The 26,037-nt window shown below is 43.1% G+C and overlaps 1 pseudogene; it reads right to left on the bottom strand.

Moving 5' to 3' along the window:
* Positions 1–6,874: 6,874 nt before the first annotated feature.
* LOC133628592 (hydroxymethylglutaryl-CoA synthase, cytoplasmic-like) lies at positions 6,875–22,918 on the bottom strand (annotated as a pseudogene).
* Positions 22,919–26,037: the final 3,119 nt, after the last annotated feature.

Genomic DNA, 26,037 nt, shown 5'->3' with positions numbered 1-26,037 from the left:
GGATATTAGAATATGTAGCTGGGGCACTCTGGATCACTTTTCTCAACATGACCCGTGTACACTGGACATCGTCTGGATCTGTGGAGGCCTCGACATTATCCAGATCACCATAGATGACTTCCAACACAGCTAATTCCCTTAGATATTGGATCCCTTCATCAGCTCTAGTCCACTTTCCTCGGGCATTTACAAGGTCTTCCTTGAATGGGTATCTTGCCCGTACACTTGAGAGGAGTCGTTTCCAGAGACTACAAACTGAGGTTTTCTTTCCAATGCCTTTATCAATTCCCCGGTCCCTAGCAAGAGATCCTAGCTGTTGGGCTTCTCTGCCTTCCAATTGTTGACTGTCAGCCCCGTTATCCCAGCATCGGAGCAGCCAGGCACCAATCCGCTCGCCTGGCTGGCGACTGTAATCTTTTCGCATATCTCTAAGTTCTGTTGAGGTGAGGGACCGAGTAGTTTCCATTTCCTTTTCGATTTCTTTCACTTCTCCTGATCTCCTTACCGAAGGACCAGTTTCTTCTTCTAGCCTTTCCTCTTCCTCCTCGTCTGCCCTTACTAATCGATGATATGGACTTGACCTCCTTATCCACTGCTTCTTTTTCACTACTGGGGCAACCACTGTGGTTGTTGTTTGGTTCCCTGACTCAACCATGGTAGTCTCAGGTATAGTTTGAATTTCCACCTCGGCCATAGTTCTCTGAGAGGGCTGGACTGCGACTGACTCAACTATGTTGGTCTCAGGTACCGTTTGAGTTTCCATTTCAATCACAGTTCTCTGAGAGGGCTGGACTGCGACTGACTCAACTATGTTGGTCTCAGGTACCGTTTGAGTTTCCATTTCAATCACAGTTCTCTGAGAGGGCTGGACTGCGACTGACTCAACTATGTTGGTCTCAGGTACCGTTTGAGTTTCCATTTCAATCACAGTTCTCTGAGAGGACTGGAATGCAGCTCGGTAGGCAGAGGCTAGGCCCCAGTATAGTGCCTGAACCTGATGGGCCTCATTAGGGTAGGTAAGACACCCTTCTATCAGGTAGCGTGTCAGTAAAGCAGGGTTTTTTATCTGTTCAGATGTAAAATCCCAGATTACAGGAGGTGATAACCGTCCTAGGAATTTGCCTAAATTCATCCACATACCCTGCCACCCAGGGACTGGCCGCTTCAGGGGGCATTTTAACATGTTTCCATCACAAATTTGTACTCTCTGATACCCAGATGACTCCAGATTCCACAAGATATATAATATACCAACCATGTTAATTAGTAATATTAAAACTCTCGTATAAGGGTGACTAAGGACCTGGGAAGTCTGTGTAACAGAATTGTCTAGATCAGTCCGAGCTGAGGAGAAAGAGGTGCTTTGCCCCATGGCCTCCACAAGATAGCTCCCACAGCACACTAAATTCATCAGTAACAGAATGAGACTTGCTATTATTATTTGGGCCATCATGTTCCCAGGCCCTTTCATCCTCTTCACAAAATTATATAGCCAGCTTAGCAAAGCTATTAAGGTTAAAGCACAGCCGAGAGTCAATGTTAGGAGCATCGTGTTCCCAAACATTAGAAAGTGTAAGATAAGCTGCATAGCAGCAAGGCTCCGTGACCAGCACAGGAACTTTGCTCTCATTGGTTTACTGTAATTGCAATGCAGTTAATGTAAATCTGCTATTATCTCGCCCCACGTTGGGTGCCAAAAGGGCTGCAGTACGCGTAGCGGTTGCTTTGGGAAGGCCAGAAATGAATCTCGCCTCCCCTTCCTGCTCCTTTCCCCCAGTTTATATTACTGAGCTGACGTCATATGGTATGGAATATCTCCTTGGTCAGCCTGGGTCAGCTGTCCTGGCCATAGTCCCTCCCAAGATCATGCCCACTCACAGCTATTGGTGAAGGTGGGGGAAGGAATGCTGGAGGGACAGCCCCGATGTTGTGCAAGCGGTAGTCATAATATTGATATCAACAGTAAGCACAGCACTGCAGGACCTGCTGTGGAAAATCACTACCGTCCCAGACCCACTACAGTAGCAGTGGCAAAATCCATCTGCAATGAACTGACCACAACCACCATCCCCCATGCCGCTGGGGGGGGAATTAAAGGGAGTCCTGGGAAGAGGAGGGGTGGGGGGAGGTGTTTTTAAGATGGTTTTATTTCTCATCTCCCTGCTCTTAAAGAAAACTCTGCTTCACCACTTCTCTCCACAGGATGCAGGGGAGTCCGCTCCAGCTCCTCCTCCTCTCATCCCTCACTGACCTTGGGGTCCACATGGTCACTATTCTCTCCTCCAACTCGTTGCACCACCACCATCAAGAAAAGAAGGAGGGACAGAACAAGAAGGAACAGGAAGAACCTTCCTCTTCTGGCTTCTTCTTAAAAAGTGATTGTGGAGGGGCCTAATTGGCTCAGCTCCAGAAGTGAGTCTGACTCAGAGCTTGGGAGAGTTTTGAGCAAATTCTTACAGGAGCCATCTTTACAGCCCCTTCCCCATTACCAGAAATGGCTTCACACAAAACCATGACAAAGGGTGAGAAGCAGAAAAGGCCTTGACTTTGTGCAAGCACTGCTCAGCTGTTGTAGTGGTGCAAGCAATATTCATTCAAGGATGTAGAGAATCTAGGTAATGCACGTGCAGAGACATACACAGGCAACATAGTACAACCAACAGAGTTGACTTGAAACAACCCTTCCTTTGCTAGCTACCTCCTTATATGCTGCTTCTGCCCATGTGATCATCCAAGGCCCAATTGATTAACTTGCCGCAGCTGTTTCTGATAATTGGAAGTAGCTTGCCAGCTGCATTAACTTGTCCCTACCATCTTTATTCAAGCTGGTTGGTCCAAGCCGCATTTGTGCCTACACTCAGCAATAACCAAAACATCTCTGTGCTATAAGTCAGCCCTGTAGCAGCTACTAGGGAGAAAATTAACTCTATCCCAGCCAAAATCAGCACATCTGGAAACTTGGTATAGCCAGTATAAGAACTCAAGTAAACCAGGTAAGAGATCATTTGTGTATTTAATTTTTATTAAAAATAAATAGTACTGCACTTAATATGCTTGGGAGGTTCTCAGTACAGGCTTATTTACTGAAAAGCTTGACACAACTTTACCACTCCAAACCAGGACAGTTTTTGCAGAGAATTAAGTCTAAGCAAAAACCAGACAATCTAAACTAAAAATTCTTCTCTAAAACATCTTCAGCAAGTTAAACATAAGATGTATATTGGAGCCTTTTTAAAACCAAATTATTTTAAGAAAAAGCAATGCTGTTGACCGTTGTTGCTGATTTGTCACAATTCAAAAAGGCAAGTTAGGACATGCTGTTTTAATCCTGCATGTATGGTTGCAATTCCCAGTGCATAATTCTGACAGAACTGCTTGCACTCCCATTGCACTCCAAAAAAGAAAGATATAAGCATACTCCAAAACTCATGTAGTTTTAAATTCTTGCTCTGATACTCAGTGCTAAAGCAAGCTGAATATAATCAATAACAAAATCCACTTATAAACTGAGCATCACAGGCGTGTACTAACTTCTGCCAGCACAAAGCTGATTTTGATACTCTTCAACACTGCAAGTTACAAGTCAGATAGCCTGATACTTCCCATTGTTCTAAGCATGACCAAGATGTAGATACTCCTACCTTCAGCTTTAATCAGGTATTTTATACTTTAATTTTCAGTACCATCAGCTCCAATGCAAACAGTAGAAGAGTACAGTAGCTGTCCTTCTCTGAACAGGCATAGTTGAGGTGCCTAAGCTAAGAGGAAAAAGCTATATTCTAGCTAAGGCAAGTAAACCAATACAAGGTTCATAGGTATAGCTGGTGCTTTCAAATTTAAGGGAAGCATGTCATCTTTTATGGAGATTTGTTTGTCTTTTTTTTTTTTCTTTTTTTTTTTTTTTTTTTTTTTGTGCCAGCAGCTCAACTGCCAGCAATGGACTTTGTTCCATGGCAATTTTTTTTTTCTGATACCATGATTCGCAAGGGCAACTTAAACAAAAATACTTGCAAAAAACTATCTTCATGTATCATTGCTCCACCATTTTCAGCAGAAAAAAATGAGTACTCACCAATTTATAATAAACAACTATTCTACCGAGGCCTAACTGTAAAAATACTGTTATCAAATCCTAGTGAGTGATATAACAAAAACACTTAACAGCACACAAAAAAACCCTCTATAATTTAACTTTTTGTTTATTTGCTATGTCATATTCTCTAATAGAGTTATGTAAAGTTAGACAAAAACTACAAGAATGGATGTCCAATTACCACGGTATATCTACCACTTGCAAAATAGATAGCTTTTAACTTGCATTTGGGCGGGGGGAAGACCCCACTCCTACAACATTACCAATACTGACTTCAAATTATAAGCCAAATTCAAAGTTAGAAACAGTCTCTTAGAAATGTATTATATAAAGAATAGGGAGAGGCCAGAGATAGAAATGTAGAATGGCAGAGATTGGAAGGGATCTTTAGAGATCATCTAGTCCAAACCCACTGCAAAAGTAGGACCCTCTATATCAGATCACACAAGAATGCATCCAGGTAGGTTTTGAAAGCCTACAGAAAAGGAGACGCCACAACCTCCCTGGGCAGCCTGTTCCAGCTCTTCATCATCCTTACAGTAATACAGTTTTTCCTTATGTTTAAGTGGAACTTCTTGTGTTCCAGCTTATGCCCATTACCCTTAGCCCTTTCACTGGACACTACAGAAAAGTGCAACCCCTCCTCTTGACATACACCCTTTAAATATTTGTAAGTATTAATGAGGTCCCCCATCATTCTTGTATTTGCTTCTTTAGGTTAAATAGCCCCAGGCCTCATAGAAGAAATTTTCCAGTTCCCCTGATCATCTTGGTAACCCTGCATTGGACCCGTTCCAGAAGTTCCCTGTCCCTCTTCAGCTGAGGAGCCCAGAACTAGACACAGCACTCTATATAAGGCCTCACCAGGGCTGAGTAGAAGGGGGGGAGAACCTCCCTCGACCTGCTGCCCACACTCTTCTTGATGCAGCCCAGGATGCCATTGGCCGCCTTAGCCATGAGGGCACACTACTGGCTCATGTTTAGTTTGCTGTCTACCAGAACTCCCAGGTCTCTCTCTGCAGAGCTGGTCTTCAGCAGTTCCACCCCCAGCCTGTACTGGTGCATGGGGTTGTTCCTTCACAGATGCAGGACTCTGCACTTGTCCTTGTTGAACCTCATGAGTTTCCCATCTGCCCAACTCTCAGGCTGGTTGAGATCTCGCTGAATGGCAACTCAGCCTTCTGGTGAATCAGCCAGTCCTCTCAGTTTGGTGTCATCAGCAAACTTGCTGAGGGTACACTCTGTCCCCTCATCCAGGTCGTTGATGAAGATGTTGAACAAGAGTGGCCCCAGAACCGATCCCTGTGGAACTCCACTGGCCACAGGCCTCCAACTCGATTCTGTGCCATTGATCACCACTCTCTGGGTTCTGTTATTCAGCCAGTTCTCGATCCACCTCATCATCTAGTGGAACAGGCTGCCCAGAGGGGTTGTGGAGTCTCCTTCCTTGGAGGTCTTCAAGACCCGCCTGGACATGTTCCTATGCGACCTGATCTAAGTTGACCTGCTTCTGCAGGGAGGTTGGACTAGATGATCTCTAAAGGTCCCTTCCAACCCTACCATTCTATGGTTCTCTGATTCTATGATCCACTCATCTAACCCACACTGCCTGAACATAACACACCTTGGCTGACACACCGTGCCCTGTTTGCCCATCCTGGTCGCTCATGTTACCTGGGGACCACTTAAATCCCCTGTGGTTGCCTCAGCTCTGCGCCCCATCCCAACAGTTGCGGGTCTCCTTCCTCCACCTTGGCTGTCCTGCTCTGGGAACTCCTTGCTCTCCTCCATCGGCCGCTCAGCCACAGGAACTGAGACTTGCCACTTCTGTGTTTCTTGTGAACTGGATTTTCCAGACAAAGCCATCTTCCTCTCTTTCCTTAGTTTGCTCTGTGTGAATCTGTAATCTGTATTTGAAAATTCTGCTGTCTTAGATACTTCTATTACAGTTCAACAATACTGAGAAGTACCAAACTAATGAACCCAAGAAATATACCCTTTTTGTTCTTTAGAAGAAAAATGACTACTACCTCCTTTCTTGTTCTTCTTTCCTCCCAGGCTGCTGTAATTTTTAATGCAGATATAAATGAGGTAATATGGATATTAGGAGAAATTATAGTAACTAACACAGTAGATCATAGTTTCTTGGAAGAAAATCGCCTGTCCTTCTATCCATTCTTGATTCAGTCATTTTAACAGGTAAAAGATATTCTAGTCCAGTAATTAATGTTAATTGTCTCTATACCTTTCCCAAAGCAACGGGGCTATGGGAGGTAGACTGGGAGAAGAAAGGGAAGGTGATAAAAGGAAAGACAAGTGCAGGATTCAGAAGACTGACTGCTTACTATCAAGGCACTGAGAACCCTAACATTAAAAGCTTGAACTACTCTACCACCCACTCTTGAGCACAAGTAGAAAAGTTAAGTGTAGTTTTCAAGTCATTTTACATGGAAAAAGTAGAAGAGACTTTTTTTTTTTTTTCTACAAACACCTTGTAATAAACTGCAGCTACTATGCAGCAATTAAATTCAGATGTGTTAAGGAATCCACAAAGCCCCTAACAAGTCCCTCCATCTACAGTATATTCACAGTTTTAATATTTTGAATATACTAAAAGTATCAGCATACCATATTACAACAATTTTTTTCAAGGAGTTAAAACAATTTTGCCGTGCTCCAAGGAAGTGTTACTGTACACCAAAATTTCACTACTACTGCAATCTTTTCACTTTGTCACTCTACTCTCACTTTTTTTTTTTAATTCCCTAATTCAGAGGTATCTTAATTCTCCCCACTGGAAATAGCAACAGTAATGCCTTCAAACTCTGCTGTTGCAGGGATTCTTGGTGCTTTCTTAGCAGGGCTTGGGATCTGCTAAGAAGGGGGGGAAATGATAAAAAAAGAGACATCCCCTCCCCCCAAACAAAACATTAAATATAGTTTTATGGTTTTCTAGTTCATAAACATTTATACTTTCTGGCTAGTGCAACTCAACGTTCATGCTACACTGGACAGCTTGGTTTTAAGTCATTCAAAGCTGTTATGCTTCATACAAACTAATTGAAACAGGAACAAACTATTTCTTCACACATTCTTATGCAGTTTTGTTTTTGTTATGATTAAATGTATTTTTTAAAATCCCATACTCATTTTTTACTTCTGGCTTATAGCATATATTTTAACAAAGTACTTGATATAACTTGTTAAACCACTTCATCTTTTGACATACATGCACATGCTAAGACAAACACAAACTATTTATATCAAACTAAAGAGTGCCGAGTGTTCACCTCATGAACAATGCCTGGGTAGACAACTTCAACTCCTTCCTCCGGACGTCGGAGTGGGTGCCGCGCATAAGTTCTCCTGTGTTTTTCATCCACACACACAAGGCACCACGTTCCTTCAAAGAGATCTTTTACTGAAAACTGCGGAATATAGTTGGCTGTAAAAAAATCATTAGATATTGTTAGTTGGTTCCTGGTGAAAGTTTTATACAAAATAGACCCTTATAGTTTGGAAGCAGTGAGACAGGAAAACCATGTCTACATTTTCATTTCAACCATCCTGGGCCAATGAACACAAGCTATAGAAAAGCACTTTATGAGCTATTCAGAAGTAGAAAGAGTTAAGTATTTCTTTTATTCTACACTTTAATCATTTAAGTCATGCAAATGAAGTGATGCACATTTTGCTGTAGGACTAGGAATTATTTATATTTATGACATTCTTACCCAAATTATGTGTTTCATGTCTAATTTTCATGTTTTCAGCAAAGACATCAGGTGCAATGCATTTTCTCGAGTCAAGTCTTGTTTTAAGATCAGAAAGGCTGGCAGTTAATTTGTGCAGTGCAGAACCTACAATATAAAACTGGTATAAGGTAGCACCAGTGCTGAGAACTGCACACTAACATATTAGCATTTCAAGTCCATTCAAAATATTTTACATTAGAGAAGTGTGGTAGTTTGACCCTGGCTGGATGCCAGGTGCCCACCACACCACTCTATCACCCACCTCCTCAGCAAGCCAGGGAAGGGGAGAAAATAAGATGAGAGTCTCGTGGGTTGAGATAAAAGTACTTTAATAAAGAAGCAGCAAAGCCGCGCATGTGGGAAACAAAGCAAAAAGCAGATAAAGATGTTACTCTCTACTTCCCATCAGCAGCGATGTCCGGCCACCTCCTGAGAAGCAGGGCTTCAGTACACATAACAGTTGCTTTTGGAAGGCCAGAAATTAATCTTGCCCCCCCTTCCTGCTCCTCTCCCTCAGTTTATATTACTGGGCTGACGTCATATGGTATGGAATATCTCCTTGGTCAGCCTGGGTCAGCTGTCCTGGCCATGGTCCCTCCCAAGATCATGCCCACCCCCAGCTACTGGTGAAGGTGGGGGAAGGAATGCTGGAGGGACAGCCCTGATGCTGTGTGAGCAGTAGTCATAATATTGATACCAACAGTAAGCACAGCACTGCAAGAGCTGCTGTGGAAAATCACTACCATCCCAGATCCACTACAAGAAGCTAAAGTTTTCATCATTTAAAATTATTCCAAATTACTCAAGCAAAACACTTAAAACATTTGAGGAATATTATTTATTTGCCCAAAGAGACACTTAAAACATTCCCTGGAGCTGAAACATCTTCAGCTTTACGCTACTGTCATTAGGCATTGCTCTGCAGGTTTACTTATGCTGGTGGGCATAACAAAGCATATAGGGGCAAGCCGTGCAAGGGAGCTAATTAACATATCTTCCTTTCACTCAATGGGAGTGGCATCCTCTGTAACTGATGGAATAAAGTGTAGCAGCAAAATCAGAGCCATAGGAGAACACACTAATTCTCTGTCCTGCCAGCTGCTCTGGAGAATACCTGCAAATCATGCAACAGTTGTTTAAAGTAAGAATTAAGCCAAGGTGCAATTTTAAATAACTAGAAAGCACAACTAGCTTAGAAAAAGCAGTCATAGAATCATAGAATGGTAGGGGTTGGAAGGGACCTTTAGAGATCATCTAGTCCAACCCCTCTGCAGAAGCAGGTTCACCTAGATCGGATCGCATAGGAACATGTCCAGGTGGGTCTTGAAGACCTCCAAGGAAGGAGACTCCACAACCCCCTGGGCAGCCTGTTCCACTGCTCCATCACTCTCACGGTGAAATAGGTTTTTTTCAGTCAGCAAAATTATATTGACTACAATACAAATTTAGTGTGCTAAATGCATAATGACTTAAAAATAGGATTTTAAACATTGCTGTTACACAATTATTTTTAAAGTACCTTGTAGGCACAAATATGGCTTGGACCAGCCAGCTTGAATAAAGATGGTAGGGATAAGTTAATGCAGCTGGCATGCTACTTCAGAAACAGGTGCTGCAAGTTAATCAGTTGGGCCCTGGGTGATCTCATGGGCAGAAGCAGCATATAAGGAAGTAGCTAGCAAAGGAAGGGTGGCTTTGAGTCAACTCTGCTGGCTGTATTATGTTGCCTGTGTACGTCTCTGCATGTGCATTACCTAGATTCTCTACATCTTTGAATGAATATTGCTTGCACCACTGCAACGGTACCTAAGCAAAAGAAATAAAAAAAACCACCCAGAATATGATTATCTAGAAGGCAGACAATTTTCATTCTTAAGTGACCTAAAGCCTAAAATGAACTATCACATCTTAGAATGCAAAGTCACAATAAAGAAAAAAAAGAGCCCAAGGAGTTATTTAATTTAAACTTAACGTGGTTTTGTAAAAGTCTGTTAAAAAAACCCCACACCCAACAATTTAAGTAAATGCTGATTTAATTTGGCTTTACTTATTATCCCTGGGAGACAATTGAATGGAGAGCAGCCTTGCGGAGGACTTGGGAGCATTCGTGGATGAAAAACTGAGTGACCCTTCAATGTGTGCTCACAGCCCAGAAAGCAAATGACATCAAGGGCTGCATCAAAAGAAGCATAGCCAGCATGTCAAGGGAGGTGATTCTCCTCCTCTACTCTGGTGAGACCACACATACAGTACTGCATCCAGCTCTTTGGTCCCCAACATAAGAAAGGCATAGATCTAATCAAACAGGTCCAGAGGAGGATCAAAAAGATGATCGGAGGCTGGAGCACCTCTGGTATGAGGACAGGCTGAGAGAATTGGGGTTGTTCAGCCTGGAAAAGAGAAGGCTCTGAGGAGATCTTAAAGCAGCCTTCCAGTACCTAAGGGAGGGCCTACAGGAAAGATGGGGAGGGACTCTATCGGGAATCATAGTGATAGGACAAGGAGTAACAGTTTTTAACTGAAAAGGGGTAGATTTAGATTAGATATCCCTGCCCATGGCAGGGACTTTAGGACTAGATGATCTTTAAGGTCACTTCCAACCCAAACTATTGTATGATTATAGTAGAACAGAGAAGGCATTCAGATTCTCTTTTCTACGGGGGTGTTTGGGGTGGGGGGGGTGTGTGAGGCTGGGAAAAGATGCACCGCCTTACAAATAAGATCCTACTTCAGAAGGCATTAAGCTGCTGTTTCAGATCAACGTCTGACAGAAGTTTTGAATCTGCTTGTCACTTCACCTGATTGTATATGCCCTGTTCCCTAGGGCTCGGTGTTGGGGCCGGTTCAAGATCTTTATCAGCGATCTGGATGAGGGAATCAAGTGCACCCTCAGTAAGTTTGCAGATGACACAAAGCTGGGCGGAAGCTTAGATATGCATGATGGGAAGGCTCTTCAGACAGACCTGGACAGGATAGATCAACGGGCTGAGGCCAGTTGTATGAGGCTTAACAAGACCAAGTGCCAGGTCATGCACTTGGGTCGCAGCCACCCTATGCTTGGGGAAGAGTGGCTAGAAAGCTGCCTGGAGGAAAAGGACCTGGGGGTAGTGGTCAACAGCCAGCTAGCAGGTGTGTCCAGGTGGCCAAGAAGGCAAATGGCATCCTGACTTGTATCAGAAATAGCGTGGCCAGCAGGGCTAGGGAAGTGATTATGCCCCTCTACTCAACGCTGGTGAGGCCACATCAAGTGTTGTGTTCAGTTTTGGGCCCCTCACTACAAGGGGGACATTGAGGTACTGGAGTGTGACTAGAGACAGGCAACAAAACTGGTGAAGGATCTGGAGAACAAGTTTGATGAGGAGCTAAAAGAACTGGAGAAGAGGAGGCTGAGGGGAGACATGATCACTCTCTACAACTACCTGAAAGGAGGTTGTAGCTAGGTGGAGGTCAGTCTCTTCTCCCAAGTAACGAGTGATAGGACAAGAGGAAATGGCCTCAGGTTGAGCCAGAGGAGATTTAGATTAGATATTAGGAGGAACTTTTTCACTGAGGGGGTTGTTAGACACTGGAACAGGCTGTCTGGGGAGGTGGAGTCACCATCCCTGGAGATATTTAAAAGCCATGTAAGATGAGGTTCTCAGGAACGTGATTTAGTGGTGAGCTTGGCAGTGTTCAGTTATTGGTTGGACTTGATGATCTTAAAGGCCTTTTCCAACTAAAATGATTCTATGATTCTATAATTTTGTAACTTTATAGTCTTGCTACTTAAGGTAATCTAGTAGGAAAAGGTTTGCTAGGTGGTGCTTTTACAAAAGACTTTCTGAAACAAAATCCTTTTATATACTTAGATATAAAAAGTTACAGTTTTTTCCAATTTTATGCTTACTGGACTAGAAGAGAGGTAAGACAACTGAAGGGGTATACATATTTCCATTCTCATTGGATACAAGTAATGAAGCTTTGGTTTTCTGATTGAAGAGCTCTGCACTGGCTTTCATAAAAGCTTTTTCCACATCTCTGTCAAAATATGTATCTTCAAGTTTCATATCCCTATTAAAAAAATGGTTCAGAAACAGTTACTAAAATGGCAACAAGAAAAGACACCTTGTATGTGTAACAAATTAAGACTATCTGAATAAGGAAGATAGCAGCCATTCTCACCTGAAAGGTTCAAAACCACTGAAAATACCATTTCCTGTTTCTAGGTTCTAGTCACCAAGAAAGTCATTCAGTAAGTCTAGCCACAGATTTCTATATCATTTTACAGTAGGGAGAATGAAAGATCATGAATCCAAAGTCATTCAAGGTGAAATGTCTGTCTGTACCCTCTGGAAGTGGCAGAAATGTTGTGTTACAACTTATGTTTAGTACTTGCTTTGAGTATTAAAATAAAATAATGGTGTAGCAGAGTATTAATCAACACAACACATCAGCATATATAAGACAACCATAACACTATTATTTCTGGCAAGTTAATTTTAATGCACCGATTTACAGTCAACCAACCAGCACTCCCAGGTGTCTCTTCGCAGAGCTGCTCTCCAGCAGCTCAACCCCCAGCCTGTATTGGTGCACAAGGTTGTTCCTCCCCAGCTGCAGAACTCTGCACTTGTCTTTGTTGAAGCTCATGAGGTTGTTCTCTACCCAACTCTCAAGCCAGTCGAGATCCCGCTGAATGGCAGCACAGCCTTTTGGTGAATCAGCCAGTCCTCCTAGTTTGGTGTCATCAGTGAACTTGCTGAGGGTACGCTCTGTCTCCTCATCTAGGTCATATAGTCCCAGAATCAATCCTCGTGGAACTCCATTGGCCACAGGCCTCCAAGTCGATTCTGTGCCATTGATCACCACCCTCTGGGTTCAGTCATTCAGCCAGCTCTTGATTCACCTCACCATCCACTCATCGAAGCCACTTGAAAATACTGTTTGCATCAAAACCAACACTTTAACTTTAAAGGGAATATAATTCATGGCTACAGAGGCAAAATGTCCAGCAATGTTTTTGGCAGCAGCTATATTCAACATTTTGGCTTCTTTAATATTTTTTTCCCCATAATTTTCAAAGCAAGAATCTAGTAAATGTTCAAAATAGTGTTCTGCAGAGTCATGATCTCTTTTGTTAGTTTCTTGTCCTTTCCAGACCTAAACTATTTAATTTTGATTCATGGAAGAACTTCAGAAGAAACAGATCCAAGAAGAACCTATTTCAACACTAGCAGTTAATAGGAATATTGTGCAAGGTAGACAACTGATTTGTCCTGTGAGAAAAGTGGAACCAGTAATTTCTGTGAAAGATCTGAATTTAATTTTCCTGTATCTGAGGCGATAGCTTTATAATTATGAGGATGTTTAAAGGCTTTCCAGAGGCTTATCTATGCTGGTAATAATTAACACAGGTAGCTAAACAGATATTTTTACCATTTTCTGACTCTTCGTTAGGAATGAATTTAATTCTGAGTTAGTAGTTTTGATTTCAACCATAAAATTGTAAAAAGGTAAGGAATGTCTTTTATGCTATTTCCAATACAACTTATGAACAATGATCTCTGTGTGAGCCATTTTTAGTACAACTGTAATTGATAGCAAAGTGGAGAAGGGAGAGGAAGTGTAAACATGACAGTATTATTTGTGAATTTAACGTTTTTAATGTCTTACATGTAAAAAATAAGGTAAAAAATAATTCAACTTGAGTTTTACTCATGTAAATTCTCTCTGATTACTGTGTCTTTATAAGTCACGGAAGTTGAATGGCATAACATAGCATTAGTTGTTTTTCTCCTCAAAAAATTTTCAAATAAATGACATCTTCTAATGGACAAGTTTTGCTTCAATATGTTTAAGAAGTCACTTCAGATGCTTCTTTTTCACATCTATAATGCACACCAATGAATATTATAATCTAGAATAGTTTTATTCATTTTAAGTTTATTTTATGAAACATAAGATACTTGCTGGATTTTGTTAGCATAAATCATTCAATGAATCTACAATATTCTTCACTTTTTAATTCGTATTTATAGTTGGCAATTTATTAAAAAAATGTGCTAAATAAATTGCCCTTTAATTTGTCATGGTCTACAGCACAAATACACGACACTGATTATATTTAGTTATGTAACCTTAAAGACTGAAATTAAACAATATTCTGGCAGTTGTTCAGAATACTTAAATCAGTTATTGTTGATTTCTCTTATGAATTATTCACAGGATCTTAGACACCACTTGGATATCCATAGAAATAATAAATAAAATATTTGAGGTTTCCTGCGAGTCTGTCTTTTCTTCCTCTTCCTCCTGAATGAAAAATTTAGCTTTTGTTGTTTGTTGTTCCCTTGTATTGAAAGTTTTACTTATTTAGTCCCGTAACAGAAACATAAACCATGAATAAAGTACAAATCTCAGTTGCTTTATGTTGCTGAATAAAGTGAATGTACATAGTTTAATAACAGTAGGATAAAGATTTCTGATGATCATCAGTGTTAATATCTTACTAGAAGACCCGTGGTTTCTAAAGAATCATAGAATCATAGAACGGTAGGGGTTGGAAGGGACCTTTAGAGATCATCTAGTCCAAACCCCCTGCAGAAGCAGGGTCACCTAGATCAGGTCGCATAGGAACATGTCCAGGTGGGTCTTGAAGACCTCCAAGGAAGGAGACTCCACAACCCCTCTGGGCAGCCTGTGCCACTGCTCTGTCACTCTCATGGTGAAATAGGTTTTTTCTTATGTTTAAGTGGAACTTTTTGTGTTCCAGCTTCATCTCATTACCCCTTGTCCTGTTACTATCTACTATAGAAAAGAGGGATGTCCCAACCTCCTGACACCCACCCTTTAGATATTTATAAATGTTAATAAGATGACCCCTCAATCTCCTCTTCTCCAGACTAAACAGCCCCAGTTCCCGCAGTCTTTTCTCATATGAAAGATGTTCCATACCCCTGATCATCTTGATGGCCCTGCGCTGAACTCTCTCGAGCACTTCCCTGTCCCTCTTGAGCTGGGGAGCCCAGAACTGGACACAGTACTCCAGATGAGGCCTCACCAGGGCAGAGTAGAGGGGTAAAAGAACCTCCCTTGACCTGCTGGCCACACTCTTCTTGATGCATCCCAGGATGCCATTGGCCTTCTTGGCCACGAGGGCACATTGCTGGCTCGTGTTTAGTTTTTTATCAATCAGGACTCCCAGGTCTCTCTCTGCAGAGCTGCTCTTCAGCAGTTCGATCCCCAGCCTGTACTGGTGCACAAGGTTGTTCCTCCCCAGCTGCAGGACTCTGCACTTGTCCTTGTTGAACCTCCTGAGGTTCCTCTCTGCCCAACTCTCAAGCCGGTCGAGATCTCGCTGAATGGCAGCACAGCCTTCTGGGGAATCAGCCAGTCCTCCCAGTTTGGTGTCATCAGCGAACTTGCTGAGGGTACACTCTGTCTCCTCATCCAGGTCGTTAATGAAGATATTGAACTAGCCTGGCCTGGCCTCAGAATCGATCCCTGTGGGACTCCACTGGCCACTCGACTCTGTGCCATTGATCACCACCCTATCAAGAAGTTGATTTAAAGTGAGTGAAGATAATTAGCATGTACAGGCTGTGAATTTAATCTAAAAGACCAAATCACTGTTGACAAATAGTTCATGTCTTTTAAATATCCCGCTCCAGATATTGATAGTATATGGAGAAGACCCCTTTGTGCTAATACTCTATTACGCTGTGTATGTTGGCCAAAAACAGCAACCAAGATTCAGGGTCTGTATTCTGGTACTGCTCTCTGGAGTATAATGTGGTACTGTGTACATTTCACACAAGGATACCATCCAGGCCATAAAACTTTAAAGAAAATGAGAGAGTAACAACACATTCTCAGTGACAGTCTTGTGAGCTGCCATGCTTGACTGCATACTTTTTGATCTCCTCTTGTGAATAGTGTCATTGGTTTAGTCTTTTTCACTGATGTACATCTGAAAAACAGCTATCCAAGCGATTTACAAAATCCTGACCCAACTCCTACTGTTCATCACGCTCTTTCACAGTCAAAGATATCTGTCTGATCTTCTGCCTTAAAAAGATTCACATGACTTGTTGGAATAAAAAAAAGAAAACCAATGATCTGTGCAGATCTGGTTACACATCCTGGAAGCCTATAGTTACCTAAACAAATTGAGTAAAGAAGAAGATGCTACTGATGCACTGATATTACTTCTATTTAAAAATTAGTTTCTTACTGATCTTGTGCACTAGCTAGCAATGTTTGCCTTTTTTCTCCTGGAAGAAAAAGTTAAGCTTAACTGAACCTCAGTATTTTTACCCATCATTTTGAAAGAAGAAATAATCTACTTCATCTAATTATCTAATCTTCAAACCCGTGCTTCTTAATATGGGTGAAGCAATTACGAAATATATGGGGGTAAAAAAAAGTAAGTATACTTATACAACATGCAAATGTTAACCTCAATATCTTAAGAGCCTTGGTAGATGATGGAATAACATCCTTAAGCAAGATATTATACATTACATAAACAAAAGCTTGTAGCGACTACTGCTTACTGACTATCAGATACTTAGTCATACCAGAACAGAAATAAGACATTTCTTTATGTGAGAGCACAAATATTTCAATTGTCTACGAACACACAAACACAAAGAAAGGGACCATGTACTAGTCTTTAGAGTGGATGCTAAATCTTGAAAATACATTGTCTGTATAGCTACACATTACAATATTTGCCAGATCTTGCAATATCATGTGAGACTACATACCCTTTTGCCACTGGACATGGATTTTGTTGCGATAGACAGTATAGCAGTGATCTAATGCACTGAAGTAGCACTGTGTGGAGAGTTTGCCATCAGCTACAGGATATTCAGAGACCATATCTGGTTTATAGAAGTCATACACATGCTGCATGTGGCTTCCAAGCAACCCTGATGGAGAGCAATTGACAAAAAACTTGAAAATTACTTTATTCAACTGCTTTGAGTCAGTTTGGACACACTGTTTAACACATGGAAAACAAGTGCTATTTGGCCAAGATCAAACAGGTCTTCATAGCACTTCAGGCCCTTTAAGATAAGGTTTCAAACAGTTCTTAATCACCTGTTGCTCAAGTACAGTAAGACTGGGCATGACAAAAAAGTAACAAAAGATTTCCATCATTTTCCCTCATGAAGCGTCTTCCTTATGAGGAAGGGCTGTGGGAACGAGAGCTGTTTAGTCTAGATAAAAGGAGAGTGCGAGGGGATCTCATTAACACTTACAAATACCTAAATGCTGGATGTCAGGAGGTTGGGGCATCCCTTTTTTCTGTTGTATCTACTGACAGGAAAAGGGGTAATGGGAAGAAGCTGAAACACAAAAAAGTTCAATTTAAACATAAGGGAAAACTATTTTACTGTGAGGGTGACAGAACACTGGAACAGGCTGCCCAGAGAGGTTGTGGCGTCTCCTTCTCTGGAGATTTTCAAAAGTCGTCTGGATGCGTTCCTGAGTGACCTGATCTAGGTGGACCCGCTTTGGCAGGGAGGTTGGACTAGATGATATCTAAAGGTCCTTTCCAACCCCTACCATTCTATGATTCCATTTTGGAAGTAGAGTGCTGTGTTATTCAGCTCTAGTCCACTCTGTAAATTTTATTCAAAAATCCCCAAGAAAAAAAACAGATAGAAGAATCTCTAGGTGTTTCTTGCTGCCTCCTATAACAGGACTTGGTCAAGTTAACCAAGAGCAAGAGGAGATAGAGTATAATCTCTAACATTAGTTGGTGTTAATCCAACCCTCAAGCAACCTACAAAAACAGCGAATGGGCTTCAGAACGGATACAGTATCTGACTGAATAGTATGTTTTCCCACAGGACTAACCTCTCTCAAATGCTCAATGGAGCATTTGGACCAACTAGCATTGCAACAGCACCAGCTCCTCCTGTTGGCCTGGAATTTCCAGTGGCATACACAGCAACGTCTCCCACAACAAGAAGTGCATAGTGTCCTGTGAAAAACAGAAATAAATATAAAAAGCAACCAAGAACCTAGCACATTTTAATATCCATCAGCAATTTTTAGACTTTGATTATAGAGGGGATGACTGTAGGATTAAGATGCTCTTCAATCCTGGAAGTAGTCAAAATTTACAGGAAAAGACTAGTGATGATTATCTATGTCATTATTTTTTGCATGTAACTGAACTAGTGGCAAATGTCCAGAGCATTTAAGAAAAATACTACAGAAGCATACAAGAGTTAACTCTCTGAGTTTTACATGGTTAAATGCGAACACTGTAATTGCAAGACAGACTACTCAAAAACAGAGACTGTAACTTTTCAAGAAAATGTCCTGAACTTACCATCCCAAGAACTGGATTCAATCCAATTAATAGCATTAAAAAGAGCAGCAGTGCCTCCATAGCATGCATTCGTGGTATCAATTCCTTCTACATCTGTGTTATCAAATTCTTCAAAAAGTTACATCAGGACAGTCTTTACAGATTTTGATTTATCAATTATTGTCTCTGTTCCAAATTCTAATCTCCCGATACAATCAAAGGAAAGGCTGTTCCTCTCCACAAGCTTCTAAACCACAGACAGGCAGAGAGAATTGATATCCTCCCGATTGGAGTAGAACCCCAACTTTGACTGGCCTAACTCAATGGTGTATTTGCCAACATTCATATCATCATACTTCTCCAGCTGTCTGGTCAACATACTGAGAGGGAAAATATATTTCCAGTGCAACAATTCCCACATCTTTGGGCCAGCAGGATTCAGCATTCACTGGAAGAGTCCCAGGCACCATGGGAAATCTTAAAAAAAAAAACAACTAAAAAATCCCCCACAAAACCCAGCTGATTTATTCACATTCATTTTTAGGGACCTATTTTATATATACTTTAATTTACTGTAGATTTATAGAAAACATTAAGTTCTAGGTATGCTATAAGCTTATTTGCAGGTGAAAGTTTGGTCTGAGCATACTGTAATGTTGTCGCTACCGGCAACATCACCAGGCTGCCCGCACGCATGGATCACTCAGCCCAACCCTGCTGAGGGGACAAGATCACTACATACACAGTATGGATGATGCTTTATTCCAACTAATTGTTTACACCATGTGCTTTTATCTGCTAACACAAGCACCTCCTTTCACTCCACCCCGTGCCCACCTCTTTTGTACCCTCCACCTCTCACGTTACAACCCGAGATCTTCCACGTGTCTACAACACTGTAAACATCATTAGAAGTTTTATAACATTTTATATTAAAAAGATCTTTTAAGCAGAAGTAAAATTTCAGCCCTGGAAATGAATATACGTAGTTTAAGCCCAAATTAATTCACAGAAGCAAAATACATGCTTAACAAATGCACAGCAGCACCATGATACTCTCTCGCTTGGTGTCCCCCATTCATCCCCACCCTCGTTAGGATGACAGAGGTCCCAGCGAAGTGGGAGTAAAAAGATTGTTGTGGATTAAGACAAGGGCAGGGAGGGCTCGCTGCCAATTGCGTTTCTGGGCAAAACAGACTCCAGTACTCGACTTAGAGAGGAAAGTAGGAAAGTTTATTCTACAAGAAATAGGACAGAATAAAAGCAAAAAGGGAATAGGATGATGAGAAAATTACAACTAGCACTTTAAGATCTCCCTCCCCCATCCCTCCTTTCTTCCCGGGCCCAGCTCACTGCTCCCGATATCTCTACCACCTCCCTCAACAGCTCAGGGGGGCAGGGAATGGGGAATGTAGTCAGTCTCTCACAGATGGGCTCTGCCGCTTCTGTCTTCTCAGATGAGGACGACTGCTGGCATTCTTCCCTTGCTCCAACACGGGGTTCCTCCCCCGGAACACAGTCCTTAACGAACTTCTCTGCTGTGGTTTGCTCCCAACAGCTGCAGCTTCTGCCGATACAGGTTCCCTCACACGGGGCGCAGTCCTTGGTGAATATCTCTGCCATGGATACTTCACCGCGGTTGCAGTTGCAAGGTCCCTCTCTCGGGACCAGGCCTCTTCTGGGCATAAGTTTAATGAGCTGCTTTGTCGTGGGTTCCTCCCCACAGTCGCAGCTGGGGATATTGGGTCCCTTCCTCGGGACACGGCCTGCTCCAGCCATAGTGATAAAGGGTCCCTCCTTCGGGACACGGCCTCTTCCAGCCATAGTTTTAAAGAAGAAAATCACTGTCCCTGGCTCGGGGTCTGCAGTGAAGTGGTTGGGTCCCCCCCATGGGACACAGCCTCTTCTGGCCATAGTCACTGTCCCTGGGTAGGGGCCTTTAATGAAGTGAATCGCTGCCCCTGGTCTGGGGCCAGCTTTAGCAAAATGAGTCTCTGCCCCTGCTACAGGCTCATTATCAAAATGAGTCGCTACTGCTGATGTGGGTTCTTTAAAGAAGTGAAAATAAATCTCAGCTTCACCTGTTCTCTCCATAGAACGCAGGGGAGTCTCTGCTCCAGCACACCTCCTCCTCTCTTTCATCACTGACCTTGGAGACCACATGGTTGTTTCTCTCACTGTTCCCACTCCTTGCAACACCACCAGCCAGAAGGAAAAGAAAGGGCAGAAGAAGAAAAAGATGGAGGAAGATGGAGGAAGAAACCTCCTCTTCCGACTTCTTCTTAAAAAGTGATCGTGGAGGCGTCTAATTGGCTCAGCCCCAGAAGTTGCGAGCAACTTCTCACAGGAGCCATCTTTAAATCATTTTTCATATTAAAAATGAAATTTAATTCATATAAACTTTATATTTCATGAAGTTATATGAAGTATAAAGTTTAAATTAATTAAATGTCATCTTTAATCTCACAGTTCTGTAATGAACAAGGAGAGAGCAGATTGTTTTCTGCAGCCCTTACCAATAATGCCATATTACTTGATGCAGTTAATTCCATATTACTTGATGTGGTTCTCATCAGAAAACTTTTTACAGAAGACAATTAAAGGGAGACTTTTTATTGTATTTATGTGACTTGCCAAATACACCCAATATAGCAGCAGTCAGGGCTATTACGTTATACCGCAATGGAAAACATTGCTTTATAAGCTTGCTCTTATAACTTGGGACGTGTGACATATTAAGTCAGTTAGTCATTACAGGGGGAAAAAAATGTTTACTTGATGAAACACAGTCTTTTATCCTCTTGGTCAAACTGCAAACAAAATCCCATCACTGAGTTTTTACTGAAAATGAAAGAGTACTCAAAAGTACTGCTTCTTTTAAAACACCAAGAATCAAAAAATGCTTCAAATATAAAGAAATGAGCAGCCTGCTTTTTTTGTGTCCACTTAAGATTCTGTAGTGAAAGATGAACAGCATGTAACAGTCACTACATTCTGTTAGTGCTTCCAGATAAAAGAAACACACTCTCCCATAACAACTGGTGGCTTTCATTATCTTTAAGAATATTCTATCAATAATTAGGAAATCATGAAGTAAAAATAAGTTTTTAATTAATACAAAACACTCGATAAAGTTAGAAAGTAAAACCCAAACTTGTTTGCTACAAGTAATACATTTGATCATTTCCTTTGGCTTTTTATTTCTGGAGAACTTGTAGAAAAGACTTTGCTCATGAAAACAAAGCCACTTCAAGCTGTTTTCCAGAAGTTAAATAGTGATGAACAAGTAGCTTCAGTTACAACATAATTTAAGTCAATCTAGTTATTCCCACACAGCTAAAAGATTTATAGGTATCGAGTGTAAGTACATGCACAATGTGTCACTCCACGAGAGGTCCCTGCTTTTATCCGTGTTGCTGTTACTCGCCATGGCATGAACCATGCATAAATGTAGCATCATCATGTCCCCCACTCGCCTCTGAACAAGGACAAGGCACTCAGGGCATGCATTGGGGCTCTGCCAGTGAAATTGCTTCATGGAGGACATGATGTCCTGTCCTACCTGCCCTGAATCCTCCTGTAACAGTATCTTCCCACCTTGTTAAATCCACAACATATCTCATGGCATTATTATTATTTGGCAAATTCACAATTAGATAATGTATGGATTTCACATGCCAACCTCTGTAGCCTTTAGACCCTGTGATGATTTATATCATAGAATCATAGAATGGTAGGGGTTGGAAAGGACCTTTAGAGATCATCTAGTCCAAACCTCCTGTAGAAGTAGGTCAACCTAGATCAGGTTGCATAGGAACATTCCCAGGCAGGTCCTGATGACCTCCAAGGGAGGAGGCTCCACAACCCCCCCTGGTCAGCCTGCTCCACTGCTCCGTCATCCTCACAGTAAAACAGGTTTGGTGGTTTTTTTGTTTGTTTGTTTTATTTAAGTGGAACCCTCTGTGTTCCAGCTTCATCCCACCACCCTTTGTCCTGTTGCTAGCTACAATAGAAAAAAAAGTCTCAATCTCCCGACTCCCACCACCTAGATATTTGTAAATGTTAATAAGATCTCTTCTCAGTCTCCTCTTCTCTAGACTAAACAGCCCAAGTTCCCGCAGCCTTTCCTCGTATCTGAGGCTTTTTTTTTTTTTTGAGATAAAAACAGTTTAATAAAGAAGCAGCAAAGCCACACACGTGAGAAGCGAAGTAAAAGCAAATAAAGCTGTTACTCTACTCATCAGCAGCAATGTCCAGCCACCTCCCCGTGCTCTGTCCCCTCCTCCTCCAGGCGTCATCTTTGGTTGCCAGTGACTCAGCTGATACTCTTCCTTTCTCCCGCCTCAATTTCCTTCAGGCGCCATCTTTGGTGACTCGTGGTGCAGCTGATTTTTCTCCTTTCTCTGCAACGCCCGCCCTGGCGCCGTCCCCGACGCCATCCCCGGCGCCGGCAGTGCAGTCGGTATTGCTCTCTCCTGCATTTTCTTTTTCTTTGTCTCTCCCTGCATGCCCAATGGTGCCCAGTCTGACACGGGGTCGCACCCCCCCACTCTCCCCTGATCATTCTGCACCGTACCCCCATCCGACTCCGCCTGCATCCCCCGTCCGCATCCTCTGGGACTCGTCCCAGGGGTAACCCGGTGGGCTGGACTCGACTGGGAAGCAGCTCTCCCGTGGGGGCTCTGCTCCGGGGCCGCACCACTCACTCTCCTCCTCGCTGTCAAGTTTATCACATTCCGTATCCCCACACAGCGACGGACCCATCTACGCCCCCAGATTCTCCACTTCCACGCTCGTTTGAGCCTCCTGACATTCGCATTTCTCCAGTCCTCAAGCACCTCGCCTGTCCTCCATGATTGTTCAAAAATGATGGAGAGAGGCTTAGCAATCACATCAGCCAGCTCCCTCGGCACTTTAGGATGCATCCCATCAGAACCCATTGACTTATGAGCCTTAAGCTTGGCCAACAAGTCTTTGACCTCTTCCTCTTCCACCCAGGGCAAATCCTCTGCTGTCCTGGCCATCCTGACATCCTTGCCGTACTGGGCTTCCCAAGCGCAGACCTTGGCCGTAAAGACTGAAGCAAAGAAGGCATTCAGTACTTCGGCCTTCTCTGCATCTTCTGTCACCAGGGCATCCTCTGTGTTTAGCAGTGGGCCCACATTCTCCCTCGTCTTCCTTCTGCTGCTGATGTACTTGAAAAATGCTTTATTATTGTCCTTAACTTCCCTGGTTAAATTTAATTCTAGAAGGGCTCTAGCCTTCCTTATTGCACCTCTGCATGATCTGGCAATGATCCTATACTCTTCCCAAGAAGCCAGCCCCTGTTTCCACCTCTCATAGATGGCTGCTTTCTGCCTGAGATGTCCCAGCAGATCCTTGCTCATCCATGGAGGCCTCCTACCTCCTTTTCCTCCTTTCTTGCGCATTGAGACACACTGATCCTGGGCTCGGAGGAAGTGGTGCTTGAAGATTGACCAGCTCTCTTGGGCACTTCTGTCTTCTAGAATCATATCCCATTAGATCCATTCAAGTACATCTTTGAAGAGGCCAAAGTCAGCTTGCCTGAAATCCAGGGTCACGGTCCTGCTTTGTGATCTTCCACACAGGATCTTGAACTCTACCATCTCATGATCACTGCAGCTGAGATTGCCTCCAACCTTCACAACCCCAAGTTCCAGCAGTACAGCCCTCCTCGTTGGTTCCTCGATCATCTGCAACAGGAAGTTGTCAACAACCTGTAGGAACCTCCTGGACTGCATGTGTTTGGCTGCGTGGCTGTCCCAGCAAATATCATGGTGGTTGAAGTCCCCCATGAGGACCAGGGACTGTGATCGTGAGGCAGCTCTCAGCTGTTCATAGAAGGCCTCATCCTCTTCCTGATCAGGTGGCCTGTAGCAGACTCCTACAACAATATCACCTGCCTTGCCCTGCCCATTAATTTTTACCCATAAGCACTCTACCCGCCTCTCATCCCCACCTAGGCACAGTTCAGTACACATTAATTGCTCCCTCACATAGAGAGCAACTCCATCTCCATGCCTTGTCAGTCCGTCTTTCCTGAACAATACATAACCCTCCATGGCTGTGCTCCAGTCATGGCAGGTGTCCCACCACGTCTCTGTGACCGCAATGAGGTCATAGCCCCGCATCCGCACCCACATCTCCAGTTCCTCCTGCTTATTCCCCAGGCTGTGTGCATTGGTGTAGAGGCAGCGCAGGGGCTCACTCAAACACACAGGTTTCCCTGGACAGGCGCAGGAGGTTCCTCCCCAGTTTGGCTCTTTCTCAGGGTGGTCAGCCTTCCGTATCTCAGTCCAGTGTGCAGATGAAGGGCACTTATCATTGCATTCCCTGTCCTGCCCTGTTTCCCAGCTAGAGGGGACAACTTGTTCTTTTTTGCTTCTCCCCCCACCCCCCAAATCCCTGAGTTTAAAGACCTCTTTATTAAATTTGCTAGCCTACTCCCAAATATTCCAGTGCCCTTACGGGAGAGATGAATCTCATCCCGTCCTATCAAGCTGTAGTCCCTAAGGAAGGATCCATTGTCAAAGACCCAAAGCCTTCCTGCTGGCACCAGCCTCTCAGCCAGGAGTTCACTTGTCTGATTTTTCCATTGCAAACTCCTCCTTTATCACCAGTGAACAGGACAGAGGAGAAAATAACCTGAGCCCCTCTACCTTTTACCTGCTCCCCCAAGGATTTAAAATCCATCTGAATCCTGGAGATGTCATGCCTCATTACATCATTAATACCTACATGGAACACAGGTAAGGGGTAGTAGCCTGCATCCCTGACGAGCCGTGGCACTCTCTCGGCCATATCCCTGATCTTGGCCCCAGGCAGGCAGCACACCTCTCTTGACTCCCTACCTGCTCCACAGATGGGTCTCTCAGTGCCCCTTAGCAGCGAGTCACCCACAACAAGCACCCATCGCCTGTTCCTACAATGTCCATTACCTATTGCAGGTGGAGCAGCCGATGGGTTGTTTAGTGGGTTTTCCCCTTTTGGAACTTGTTCGTCAAAGTCCCTTGTCGCTAGTGCCTCATACTTGTTCGTAGTGGGCACTCTGGAAGGAGAGCTTTGAAGACGAGCTTTTGTCTTTCTTTTTTTTGTAACATCTCTTCCTCTACCGCCGTCCATATCTGGACACTTAAAAACTCTGTGAGTGCCCGTACCACACTCCACCTCTGCATTCATAGGATGCACGCAGCCGTGGGCATGTGATTAATCCGCTCGCTCACCTCAAGCGAACCGCCTTGAGTACCTTAATAACGTTTCAACTGCGCTATGGTCACGGACATCCTGCATTCTGCCAATCACGTTGGGGTCACCATATGTTGCCGCTACCGGCAACATCACCAGGTCGCCCGCATGGATCACTCAGCCCACCCCCGCTGAGGGGAGAAGATCACTACATACACAGTATGGATGATGCTTTATTCCAACTAACTGTTATGTCATGCACTTTTATCTTATAACACAAGCACCTCATTTCACCCCGTGCCCGCCTCTTCTGTACCCTCCACCTCTCGCGTTACAACCCGAGGTCTTCCGGACGCCTACAACACATATAGTTTTATGAAATCGCTAACCTTGTAAGCCCACAAACAGAGCTAGTGGAATGACACAGCTATTTCTTGTAACACAACTATTGCTTAGTCCTGATAGTTTCAAGGCTGGTGTCTTTAGTTGTAAACAGAGCTACTATCTAGAGATGACAGAGCTAGTGCTTAGGTTGACAAAGCTAGTGCTTAGGATGAGAGATCATTAGGCTAGTTCTACAGTTTGGACATTGTATAACGCTAATAACTACAAGGCCAGCTTAGCCTTAAACAGAACTACTATCTGAGGATGACAGAGCTTTTACCTAGGTTAACAAA

The sequence above is a fragment of the Colius striatus genome, chromosome W, assembly GCF_028858725.1.
Source record: "Colius striatus isolate bColStr4 chromosome W, bColStr4.1.hap1, whole genome shotgun sequence".
Classification (NCBI taxonomy): Eukaryota; Metazoa; Chordata; class Aves; order Coliiformes; family Coliidae; genus Colius; species Colius striatus.
The sequence above is the reverse complement of the archived record's forward strand: the minus strand, read 5'-3'. Positions and strand labels throughout refer to the sequence as shown.